The sequence below is a fragment of the Prionailurus bengalensis genome, chromosome B3 (genome assembly GCF_016509475.1).
Source record: "Prionailurus bengalensis isolate Pbe53 chromosome B3, Fcat_Pben_1.1_paternal_pri, whole genome shotgun sequence".
NCBI classification, from domain to species: Eukaryota; Metazoa; Chordata; class Mammalia; order Carnivora; family Felidae; genus Prionailurus; species Prionailurus bengalensis.
The window spans coordinates 14,304,943-14,317,858 of record NC_057355.1 but is presented as its reverse complement, the minus strand read 5'-3'; positions in this window follow the sequence as shown (position 1 = coordinate 14,317,858).

Below are 12,916 nucleotides of genomic sequence, written 5' to 3'. Positions count from 1 at the left end.
GAACTCCCGAACTGTGAGGTCTCGACCTAAGCCGAAGTGGAGCGCTTAACCAACTGAGCCACCCAGGCGCCCCTATTAATATGTAGTATTTTAGAAATAATTTCCAACTGATGTCCGAAGAAGCATGGAAAGGAAATGTGCCAACTCTTTCAACCGGTGTCTTCTTCAGACATGGGTCGAACCTCACTGGGGATGAGTTAGTTGTTTATCTACCAGGCTTTCCTTCTCTTTTCATTAATTTAATTTAATTCCATTTATATGTAACCAGAGAGTAGCATTCCCCTGCAGTATGCCCACTCCATTTGTAAACTGAATTGAAGTCATCATCCCTGCTTTAATGGCTGTGAAGGACTGAGAAATTAATAGCTCTCTCTTGAATTAGTAAATTATATTTTTCCAAAGAGAGAAAAGTACCTCATAAAAATAAGTGACTAGAGTCACTTTTATTTTATTTTTATAACAAGGCTTTTTATGCTATAGTTTTAAGCCCTCTTTTACAATAACATCTTACATTTATATAGCACTTTATACTTTTCGAAGCACTGGCATGCACATCATTCTATTTTATTTTCACAACAACCTTCAGACTTAAGTAGAATAGAGCTAAGAGGAGGTCTCTGCTCCGGGCTGAAGCGTGAAAATATTAAATGACTTTTCACCAAGTGAGCTGATGGGCCGGGGCTGGACCTCCTGGCTGCCAGTCTGGAATGCTCTGTGATGTCCCTGCTTGCCAGGAAAAGGCAGATAGAGAAGGCACTAAAGGAAAAAGAGGGTCTTACTAGGATGTGTATCCAATGATTAAGGAAAAAAAAAAAAGACGTAAGACAACGAACAAAAACAAGTAAAAAAGCTAACATATTGCCAAATGCAATGTGTTCGTAGTACTAAAATGAGTGGAAGTCCTTAAGAACATTTATACCTAAACTGCGGAAAGTAATGTATGCTGCACAGTTTAAAACCTTAATACCCACACGCACACACACAAATATGCATATTTAATAGCGTGAAGAGTAAATCCGTCTTCTGATTGGAATACGTAAGCCTAGGTCAATAAGGTAATCTTTTAAGCTGTGTATTTTCAAGTAATATTTTGGTTTAGAGGAAAAAACGAGGTAAAATATTGGTGTGTATTTTTTTTTAAATTGAGTTGAATGTATCCCTCCATTTTGACTAACCTGTGTTTGTTCTGTAACTTATACTAACTCTATTTCTGGATGAGTAGATATCATATGCTGTATCGAGTTCTTGTAATACACATTTAGAGTACTTCAGGACCACACTTTGTTAGCACAGTGCACAAAATCTCACACAGACGTAATCGATTTCCAGGGGCGTTTGCTTCCTTCAGCCACCCAGAAACACAGTTTGGTTTTTCTGAGCACCTACTATGCCCCAGACTCCATCGGAAGTGATGACGTTTAAGAAAGTAAATACTACTTAGATTCCCAGTCTCTGCTTGGAAGAGAGATGTTTGAGCCACTAATGACAAAGCAATGGGTGAAACGGCAAATATAAAGTGTTATGTGAATACAAACAAGAAAAGCATTAATTCTTCCTGAGGCGTTCAGGAAGACGAAGACACTGGAGAGGGACTACTTTGCTGAGTTCTGTGTTGAGCAGGAGACTGCCTAGAAAAATCCGGGAACATGGAGTTCAAATGAAAGTATCTACTGAGCAAAGGCAGTGCTGGAGTCCAAAAAAAGAGGATGGGGGAAGCATTGAGTGAGGGATTGTTTGGGGCCGGGTAATAATGAACCTAAAAGAAGAGGCCAGAAAAATTTACGTTTACGTCACATACATCGGGAAACCATGAAAAAGGGTATATACCATTTCAATAAAGAGGCTCCTGGGTGGCTCACTCGGTTGAGCGTCCCACTGTTGATTTCGGCTCTAGTCACGATCTCATGGTTCCTGGGATCAAGCCCCGGGTTGGGCTCTGCTCTGACAGTGCGGAGCCTGCTCGGGATTCTCTCTCTACCTCCCTCTCGGCCCCTCCTCCTCTCGCTCTGTCTCTCTCTCAAAATAAAGAAACTTTAAAAAATAGCCAAGTATGACCAACATGCGTTGAAACATTTTATGTAGATAAAGCATAGAAACCCACTCAAATTGGCTCAAATCTCACGAGCTCTCCCAACATACGTACACGTATGCAAAGCCTGAGGTCGCGGGTTTTTCTTACCAACTAAAGGCATGGCGTGCCTCCAGGGAAACTCACAAACGAGGGAGAAAGCCAGGAAGGCTCTCAGGAACACTGGGAGCTCTTATCACATTCCCTCTTCGGATCTCTGCATGTCTCTGTATTGGCAGATCTTGCCATCGGCTTTGCTCTCTTTCTCCACAGGTTGCCTCCTTGGCCATGGCAGACGATGATGGGTGCTCCACATTCTTGAGTTTGGAGGTCCCTTTAATTTGAGTAATCTACTTTTTGGTAAGACGCTCTGACTGAGCTGGGTTCCAGCGGAATCATACAAAGGTAGCAGGGCATGGTACAAGGCAGTTTTCAGAGGTTCCTTCGCTGTCGTTGAAAAGATGCTATTTCTTGGTTAGGAGCACAGAGGCTGAATCTGAACTGTCTGTGTTCGAACCCCAGCATCAGCCTCCTTGTTACGTGACTCTGGGCAATTTCCTTAACACCAGGTATTATATATCACATTACCACCATTTTACTTGGGTTGGACCACTGAGGCACAGAGAAATTAAATAGCTAGTTTAGTGCATGCATGGATCAGTGAATGGATTTCTAGGCTGGTCTTTGAGCTCGTGCTCTTAACCGCTAAGTTATTTTAATTGCAAGGAAACACATTGAAATGCCTCCTTTCTTTGCTAAGACATTTTAAGAAAAATTCTTTGCAGTCTAATGAGTAGCTTCATCAGGCCAGTAGTTATTCATAATAGAGTAGTCAAGGGAGAAAAAGACTTGGAAAAGAAGGTACTTTCTATTTACCTATAAAATATCACCCCTTTGAAAGAAAAATAGTACAATGAAAATTTTTTGCATCACTTTCTATTTAAAAGCGTTTTTTTCCCCAGTACATGTATTTGTGGTTCCAGATGTATCTTTCTGTGAAAAACAGCCTTTAAAATATTTCTACCAAACAGCATGCTTGGCAAATTCTTCCTAATTCTTTTACTCTTCTCGACTCTGGAAGATTAGCCTTCTGTCAAGTTCTGGATAATTGTGAAAATATCTAAGCTAGTTTTATAATACTATTTATCTTTATTGCTGAAAACCCAGCAGGTGAAGAAAAATGAAGACAATTTGGTCAATAATGGATGCAGAGATGACTTATTGTTTTTCTGCAATGAAAAATAAACACAGTTTATTATGTGACCTTTCTTCAAGTACCTGTCAAAAACCCCAGAAGTAATAAAGCTCGACTTGCAAAGAGTGACTGATTAAAAAAAGATATGCACTTAAAATGTTGTATCTCTTTATTAAAAGTGAATCTTCTATTTGTGTAGAGATAATGATAGATATAATCCCCCTCTCCAAAAAAAAAAAAAAAACTTATCACTGTCCCCCACATAATGCACATCAATGCGTCTGCACGCAATGATTACATTTTTGGACACACGTCAGTGTACAATGTGCCAAAAAAGATGTTCTGCAACATATGTGTGTTTTTGTCTCTTTTACAAAAAAGGTCGCCTTGGATTCTGATCATTTTTCTCCTGGTGGAGCTGGACGGTAGGAAGCTCTTTTGACTTTGAGTTCCTTCACGCCCAGCTACAGCTTTCATTTCTACGAACGGGCAAAGGCTTACAGTTCTTTTTCAAATATAAATTTAGAACTTCATCTAATTAGAATATTTTGGAACTACGTGTGCATATCACTGCATTTCAGAATGGCCATGCCTTTCATAAAATGTTGTATTGAAGCTTCAGTAATGCATTAAACAGTCCGGCGTATTGGAAAGATTTTGTTTCATTTTGACCCTCTTGGTATTCTAAAGTTTTAAGATTCCTCACAAACTAGACAAGATTATTTTTTGTAAGGCATAAACATTTAACACATGTTCCTTTCGTCAGGCCAAGTTGTTGTAAAGCTCTTAAACAAAAGTTCTTTTTATGTGCAAAGTTCCTATAAAGAAAATAAAATCAGAAATGTCCTCCAAAATAAATGCAAAATTAATAAAACTAATGAAAACCCAACAACTGTTAACCAGGTTACAGCAGCAGAGTTTACTTATTTAACGCACACACACACGCACACACACACGCACACACACACACAAAATGAGCACACAATCATAGTAAAATCTTTTCATTGCTAAGTGTTTGTCATTACTTTTAAAATGTCAGAAAGGAAAAATAGGTTTGCTACAAATTTCACAAACAGTAATCGCATAAGCTTTTAATTGTCCTTATAAAAGCTCATAATCTAAAAAAAGAAGAAAACCAAAAAAAATCAGAGCAATCCTTTAATAAAGTCTATTCTGTGCCAGGTGCGATTTTGCTTTGTCTTCATATTTGGATGCAACTCTGTGGCCTTGAGTTTTGAAAGGTTTCGAGAACTTGCATTTTATTTCTATTTGCTTGTAGGTGGGGAAAAAGGAAGAAATTCAAAAAAAAAAAAAAAGAAGAAGGGAAAAAAAGCCCAAATAATGAAACCTTTTAATATTACTGAAAGAATATATGTTCTGTAGTTTTTTTTTGTTTATTTTGTTTTGTTTTGTTTTGTTTTGTTTTGTTTTGTTTTGTCTTGCTTCTTCTTTAAGATGATCAGGTTTTGAAAATCCTGCTCAGTTTCTTAAATAAGAGATAAATTGCCTTGTTTTAACTCCGAAGAAAGCTTACATTGCACTTTGTGAACTGACTCAAAACATTTGAAATAGATAATGCTTCTAGGACATTCTAGAGCAACTGAAAACCCAAACAACAAACAACATTTGTGTGGTGTGCATATTTGTATTGCCAATTCTAAACACGGTGCTCAGGGTTTTTTGTTTTGTTGTTTGTTTGTTTGTTTGTTTGTTTTTTATTGTCTCCAGAAGAGAGAACCAAAAAGTGTGTGTGTGTGTGTGTGTGTGTGTGTGAGAGAGAGAGAGAGAGAGAGAGAGAGAGAGAGAGATTGGATGTATGGATGCTCTCTTCACATGCTGGTAACTTGCTTGGTTAGTCTGATGATAGACACGGGGGAGAAGTCCTATGAAACATAACAGCAGAACAAAGGAATTTGTCAAAGCAAGCTGGAAATCGGGGATAAGAAGTCTTTCACTCCGCTCTCACCGAATCAGAGCAGATGTCTTTGTGACCCTTTTTTTTAGACCAGATCTTTTAGGACGTTAGAGATTCAAAGATTGATAAAAATTATGAGTTTGTTTTTATAGGACTTCTAAAGCACATCAGTAATTAAGTCCATCACTTGTTTATTTGTTTGTTTTTGATTTTGGGTTTTGGTTTTGGTTTTCTGGTTTTTGGTTTTTTGAGCATTTTCCCCAGTGCTGGTGAAGTAAAATCAGAATTCTATGAAAATTTCTTAAATTTCTTTTCCAGTCATACTCTACCTCTCCGTATTTTCTTCTTTAGTCTATTTTTTTCATGCCACTCTCTCAAGACATTCACACACACACACGTCACACACGCAAACACACATTCCAGCACCCTATGAATCCTGGTAAGTCATAGCCATCAAACTATTCCTAAGTCTACTTGATTTCATTCTTTAAAACTTAATGATAATATGGGGCGCCTGGGTGGCGCAGTCGGTTAAGCGTCCGACTTCAGCCAGGTCACGATCTCGCGGTCCGGGAGTTCGAGCCCCGCGTCAGGCTCTGGGCTGATGGCTCAGAGCCTGGAGCCTGTTTCCGATTCTGTGTCTCCCTCTCTCTCTGCCCCTCCCCCGTTCATGCTCTGTCTCTCTCTGTCCCAAAAATAAATAAACGTTGAAAAAAAAAAACTTAATGATAATAAATGAGACGGAGGTATCATTGCATTTGTGATCTTACTCATCTGTACACTAAGAACTGATTTTTTAAAATGCAGAACTTAAAATTTAGAAACCTAGAAGTTTGCTTTCAGAGCTTATGAAACGTGTCCTGTCCCTTTAATATGTAAATCTATTGAAATCCAGGCCTCCACATTGCAAGGGTCTCTCCGCTTATTACTTTATGACATTTCCAGACTAAAGGTGCAGGAGGGGCTCACATTAATTTGCTTTATGTTTGACTAGAGAGGCTTCCCATAACTATTAGAGCCCACTTCGGGCCCACTTCATTTCAGACTTCTTGTCAGTCATTTGAGAGTGATATGGCCTGCGGCCCGGGAAGAATAAACACATCATATATTAGGTAAAGCTTTGATGTATGGGGGTTGCTGAATGCCAACACCTCTCTCTGAGGATAGAGAAGATCAGAAAGTGGGAATGAGATTAGGGTAGGAAAAAGTATTACAGACAGGGGTCTGGCCAGTTTTTCCAGAACATTCCAGCTCAGGATAAACACAGTGGGCAAAGCGGGATTCGTTTCATTTATGCTTTGGTGCTTTTTGTGGTGGTTGCTCCAAAAAGAGGGATAGGACCGGGAACGCATTCTTTGTTTCTCTTTCCATTATTAAATGCTGACATTTGATATTGAACAACATTTAAGAACTGATATCAGAAACCAACGTGCAACATCTCAGCCACTCTTCACAACTGGCCAGAAATCAATGGGTTTCTCTAAGTCATCATTTGAATCCACACATTTTTTTTGCTTTTTTATGCTCTTAAATGCTCCATTTTACACATTTGTCTAAAAAAGTTTATTTATTTATTTTGAGGGGGCGGAGGGCAGAGAGAGAGAGGGATGTCAGCACAGAGCCCGATGGGGGGGGGGGCCGGCTCGAACCCACAAACCGTGAGATCATGACCTGAGCTGAAATCAAGAGTTGGCTGCTTGACGAACTGAGCCACCCCAGCACCCCTACACATTTTTGAAAGTAGATTTAAAAATAAATAAATAAATAAAGTTGGCTTTAGAGAAGGGGAAAAGAATCTTTTTGTTCTAGAAATGACAAATATCTTTCCTGCCCCTAGGCTACAGAATGCATCGGTGACTATTACAATTTCAACTTGGGGAAGTCATGGATGACAGCATTATTTAGGGAGAAGTTTCAAAACTTTAGGAAAAGGGAGTTTCACCCAGAGGGATGGGTTTCATTTTTCCCTATGTCCAGCTTCGATTTGTTCTGGCTGCCCCCTACTTCATCTTGAAGTGATTGTCTGTTAGTCTGATTTGAACACAGGCATTTGCACTCACAGAACTAATTATTTCATTCAGTGTTAGTACCATCCAGTCTTAAGACTCTCCGCAAATGACGATAGGCATATATTATTATCTCATGGATTGAATTAAGCAGCCATATCTCACAACCTCGTTGTATTCCCACTCTGCGCGCCCGCCTTGCATGGAGTCCCCTTTTCCAGGACTGATCTCCTGGCTTGTTCCCTGTCATCTGGGTGAAGGGAACACCCCATTGCCTGTTTTTCTTCCTTGTGGGAGAATCAAGGGAGCTCCATTTGTTGAATGGTAGAAACTGTGAAATTACAGATTACAAATTAAAATATAATAGTACTCTCCCGAAGGCTACAAACGGAAGTCTCTGGGAGGCGGGTCAGTCACACTCTAGGGCGTTCCTTCCTTACATGGTTTGCCTTAACCCAATAGCACATTTTTTATGTAGTTAAAAGAAGTGAGGAAAGCAGGGTAAACTGAACTCAATGTAAGTGATTTTATGACACGGATGTATATATCAAAAATCACATGCATGTGGATATCAAGCAAGTATCTACATGCATGTATATGAATATAGCTGAAGCTAGGAGATACGGAAACGTTTCTATACATTAAAAATAATAATAATAGCGAGCCGCAATGGTGAAAACTATTCAGCAGTTACAATAAGTAACGAGCAAAACAGAAACCAGTTTTGCCCGAGGAGAATGGGAAAAATAACGTGGTGAGGAATCCAAGTTTTTCCTTGAGTTCTCATGTTCTTGCAGATGAACCAAGAGTAATGAATGGATTCTTTTCTCGAAGCCTAGGATCTTGATGCATCATGATTAATAAATAAATATGATCCTTCATTTCTTTCTATGGACCTCTTCACGGTGTTTGGTTAGGGATATCCTGAAATACCTGAAATGGATAGGAATAAATACCTTAAAGCCACATGCACTCACTTCGTAGCATTTATAACAACGGTTAACGTTAACTTCTTGCTTAGATTATGCCGACCGCTGTGCTAAGGATGGTCCCAACCACCTACAAGTAGTCACTTTTAGCAATATCCATGGAGTCATTTAGTTTTGGGAAATTAGAAAAAATAGAATACAAGGAAGATGTCCATGAGTGGCTCTCCATACTGACATAGTCTTATCAACATTGCCACTAAGGTTTTTATCAGCTTCAGGCATGAGGCAAATCTATCTTATTAGTGTGAAAACTAATGAAAGATCATCCTGACAATGATAATTAATTGCAGTTGTTGACAAGGACTCCGTTCCTTTGCACTCCCTTTTCTGTTGCTTTCTCTCGGTCTTTCAGCTCTCCTCTCTCAATTAGACATATGAAAAGTGCGGCCCTCCCCTTTGAGAAAGAAGCTTTTAGATTAATCATATTATCTTAAGGTTCCAAATCTCCATGCCTGCATGACCTTTCTTCCGTTAGAATCCATTATCTTAAACTATCACAATAATCCTGGCTTTAGGGAGGGAGAGAGGGAAGAGGAATCAAACCTAATAGATGGCAAATAAGATTAATCTATGATCTAAGTGCCGATTACACTTGGCCCTGCCCTTGAACACCCAGGTGTAACCTTGAAATTCACATCCACTAAGACACGGCAATTGGATTGAGTGTCCCTGAAGGCCTTAAGGGCAGCTGGCCAAGCTTTACCCATTACTCCCCAGCGAGATCCGGAGCTGTCTCAACCTCCAACTCTCTTTACTTGTGGAACTTGACAGCTGTGCTTTCTCATGTTTGTTTTGGGATAGTTCACATTTTTGAGATAAAATACTTATTTGGGGTCCTTGATTTCTGTTTGTCAGAGGCACCCGGCCATGGAGGGAATGAACTTTTACCTGGACCTCACAAGAGGAAAACAAATGATCCGGCTCCTCAAAATCTGATAGCTGCACCAAAATAAATTCAAGTCTTTGCTCCTTTCAAAACACTGACACACTGATCCTAAAACTACATACGTTTAATAGCAACCAAGGCGGGGCGGGGGGGGGGGGGGGGGCGGATCCCGTTTGCAATATTTGTCTTCTGAACTCTGAGCTGATTATTTTTCTTCTGCGTGGCCTGAGGTCTTGGAAGGGACACCCTTTCGGTAAAAGAGAACATGACATCGGGAAGTTCAAGTTTCTGGTGACATGGACAGGAAGAAGAATTGTGCTTAGAGAAGATGGTTTCGGCCAAAGAGAAAGATCGCTGGTTCGAGAAGAGAGACGGGAAACAAAACCATTAATGCCTCCTCATTAAAAGTTGGTCCCGTCTCGTAAAATTCAACGTCGACCAGATAGAATGTTCTCTCATCGTGGATCTGTGCAGTCCGGAGGTCAGAATGTATTGAAACCATGGCAGCTGGCATATAATTAAACCCAAAATGAGAGCGAGAAGGAAAAGTTCGGTCTGAATGAGGAAAAACAAGTATGTTTCAAAAAGATAAAAGGTAAAACGTGGTGGGCAGAAGACATGAGCATTTCTTCTGAAGACAGAGAGCAAATAAAAAGTGTCAGGGAAACCGGGTAGGGAGCCCATCCCCGGCCATTTTCATCAGTATTAAACCTTTCTCGGTATTTTCTCTCTGGCATATTCTCAATCACACCTTCTCTCTCAACACAAAACAACTCGGGCAGGCTTTGTTCCGTACAGGCTGTTTTTGAAGCGTTTTTGACAAAAATTAACACGGGTTTCCCTCCTCGGTCAGAATGAGGCCTGTAGGACAAGGGTCTCGAGCTTCTCAGTTCCTGAGTGGTTCTTCTGTATTTTCTGCTAATTTTGTGACTTGATTCCTAAGATATTAAAAAATGAATTCAGACTCAGAGATTCAATCCGTTTCCTTTTGTCTCTTGCAAAAGTAAATTACGAATTTTTTTTTTTTTCCCTTCATGGGTTTCACAAAGCGGGTCCAGGAATAAACTGTTTCAGAGACCGTCTTTCTGGATATGGACGAGGCACATGCTCTGGGGATTGTTGCATAACATCTCTGAGTCACAAATGTGAGAAAGGATGCGGAGACAGTCCTGTGTCTATCCAGGGTGGAGTATGCGATCACCGTATGGACAAAAGGGTGTGGTAATGGCTGGCTGATGGAGTTGAATCCCGGCTCTGAGAGGGGGAATATTAGTATCACTTACCCTCATGTATTTTTGTGAGGGCTTAAGTGAGTTCAAAGAGGTAAATTGCTTGGAAGATACTTATTTATTTATTTATTTATTTATATGAAATTTATTGTCCAGTTGGTTTCCATACAACACCCAGTGCTCATCCCAACAGGTGCCCTCCTCAATACCCATCACCCACCTACCCCTCCCTCCCACCCCCCCCCCCCCCCCCCCCGTCAACCCGCAGATCGTTCTTGGTTTTTAAGAGTCTCTTATGGTTTGGCTCTCTCCCTATCTTTTTTTTTTTTTTTCCCTTCCCCTCCCCATGGTCTTCTGTTAAGTTTCTCAGGATCCACATAAGAGTGAAAACATATGGTATTCGTCTTTCTCTGTATGACTTATTTCACTCAGCATCACACTCTCCAGTTCCATCCACGTTGCTGCAAAAGGCCAGATTTCATTCTTTCGCATCGCCCTGTAGTATTCCATTGTGTATATGAACTGCAATGTCTTTATCCATTCATCAGTTGATGGACAGGTAGGCTCTTTCCATAATTTGGCTATTGTTGAGAGTGCTGCTACCAACATTGGGGTAAAACTGCCCCTAGGCATCAGCACTCCTGGATCCGTTGGGTCAATTCCTAGCAGTGCTATTGCTGGGTCATAGGGTAGATCTATTTTTAATTGTTTGAGGAACCTCCACACTGTTTTCCAGAGCGGCTGCACCAGTTTGCATTCCCACCAACAGTGCAAGAGGTTTCCCGTTTCTCCGCATCCTCGCCAGCATCGATAGTCTCCTGATTTGTTCATTGTAGCCACTCTGACCGGCGTGAGGTGGTATCTCAGTGTGGTTTTGATTTGTATTTCCCTGACGAGGAGCGATGCTGAGCATCTTTTCATGTGCCTGTTGGCCATCCGGATGTCTTCTTCAGACAAGTGTCTCTTCATGACATCTGCCCATTTCTTCACTGGATTATTTGTTCTTTGGGTGTGGAGTTTGGTGAGCTCTTTATAGATTTTAGTGCTCTCTACCTGTTAACCAGCTGTTGCTGTCTTGATGTGGCCATCATTAGCATCTCAGTTAATACTATTTCTCTGTTTTTTCCTTTCCCTGTGAACTTAAGAACCCTGGAAAAGAACAATACTGTTGGTTTCTTAGATGTTTGTAAGGATCACAGCTGAAAAAACATCAGAGAAACGAAGGATTCTGGGCACTATGGTAAAAGCACAAAGGCATTCTCCGAGGCTTCCCTCCTCTTATGTGTTAGGACAGTGACATTTTGACTGAATGTAGGAGCCCTTGTCAGCTGTCCGGGGAGGGTTAACTCACACCTCAGCGGGAGCCTCATGCCATTAAGTCAGGGAGAGTAATGAAATTTCATTTAATTTGTCAGGAAGAAAGTGCTAATGTTAAAAGGCATTTAATAAAAAAGGGAGAGATTCTTTGAAAGGGAGTCCTTAAGTAATTACTTCAAGTGTCTTAGGCCTACTCACCAGAATATTTACATTAGTGTCTTACAGAGCCAGTGTGTAATTAAATTAGCGCAGCATTTACATTCTCTCTCTCTCTTTTTTTAAGGAAGTGTGATTTTATTCATAATCCTTAAAAAAGAGAGATAGAAAAGAACTCGATCTAATCAAATAAGATATTAGTGTTTTTTTGAAAGGTTCTTAGTGAGAGAATTGCTGAGTGAAAGTTGTGTGTGTGTGTGTGTGTGTGTGTGTGTGTGTGTGTGAGATGGGACAGGGCTGGCTCCAGCCTGGAGCAGCTGTGCGCCTTCCTCATTTCCACTTGGAAGGACGCCATCTTTTATCTTCTCAGGCCTGACATGGAAAGTCAGGTCAGCTACCAAGGACTGTCAGCATATTGAGGTGGATATTCTTGTCTAGCTTGGGTTCTCTTTTCAACGTGCCAGGGAGGACAGGATGGATACGGATGTGTGAGTGAAAGGAAGTACCTGTGAGGCAGGGGGGAGGCAGGCTCATCCCTCCTCCCTCCTCTCATGTGTGGAGAAGCTTGGTGCTCTCACCCCCCTTGCCAAGAGGTCATAACGAATGTGCCTGGAGCGGCGGGAAGCCCATGCGGCCACCACCAGATGGATTTGGATCTCCAACAGCAGGACGCATCTAGGAGAAAGATTCTTGAACATTTCTTTGGAAGTAATCTCCTGCTGGTTTTCACGTTGGTTTAGAAAACATCCTCATGTGCCAATCTGGGCACGAATAGCGTGTGAATGACTTTTATCAGGTTTGCCTCTGGAGAGGGCGTAAGTGCTACGGACACAGTTGAAGAGAAAGTAAGGACAGACACGGAAGGTGATAGAGATCTATAGTTGATTGGAAGATTAAATGAGGTCCACATTATCAGAAAAGTTTGTAAACGATACATTGCTGGTCATTCTAGCTATTTTTTCTGACCACAGCCAGAGTGCTTTTGCTAAAATACAAACCCTCCTATGGTTTTCCATGGTCCTCTGGAGAAGTCTGATAGTTTCAGGAAGGCATGCATTGCTCTGCCAATTTCCAAAAGTTTCATTCTTCATGAATCTGTTCTTCAAAATATCATGTCGTCTTTGTGTAAGAACTCCCTCACCTCTGAAACTTCAC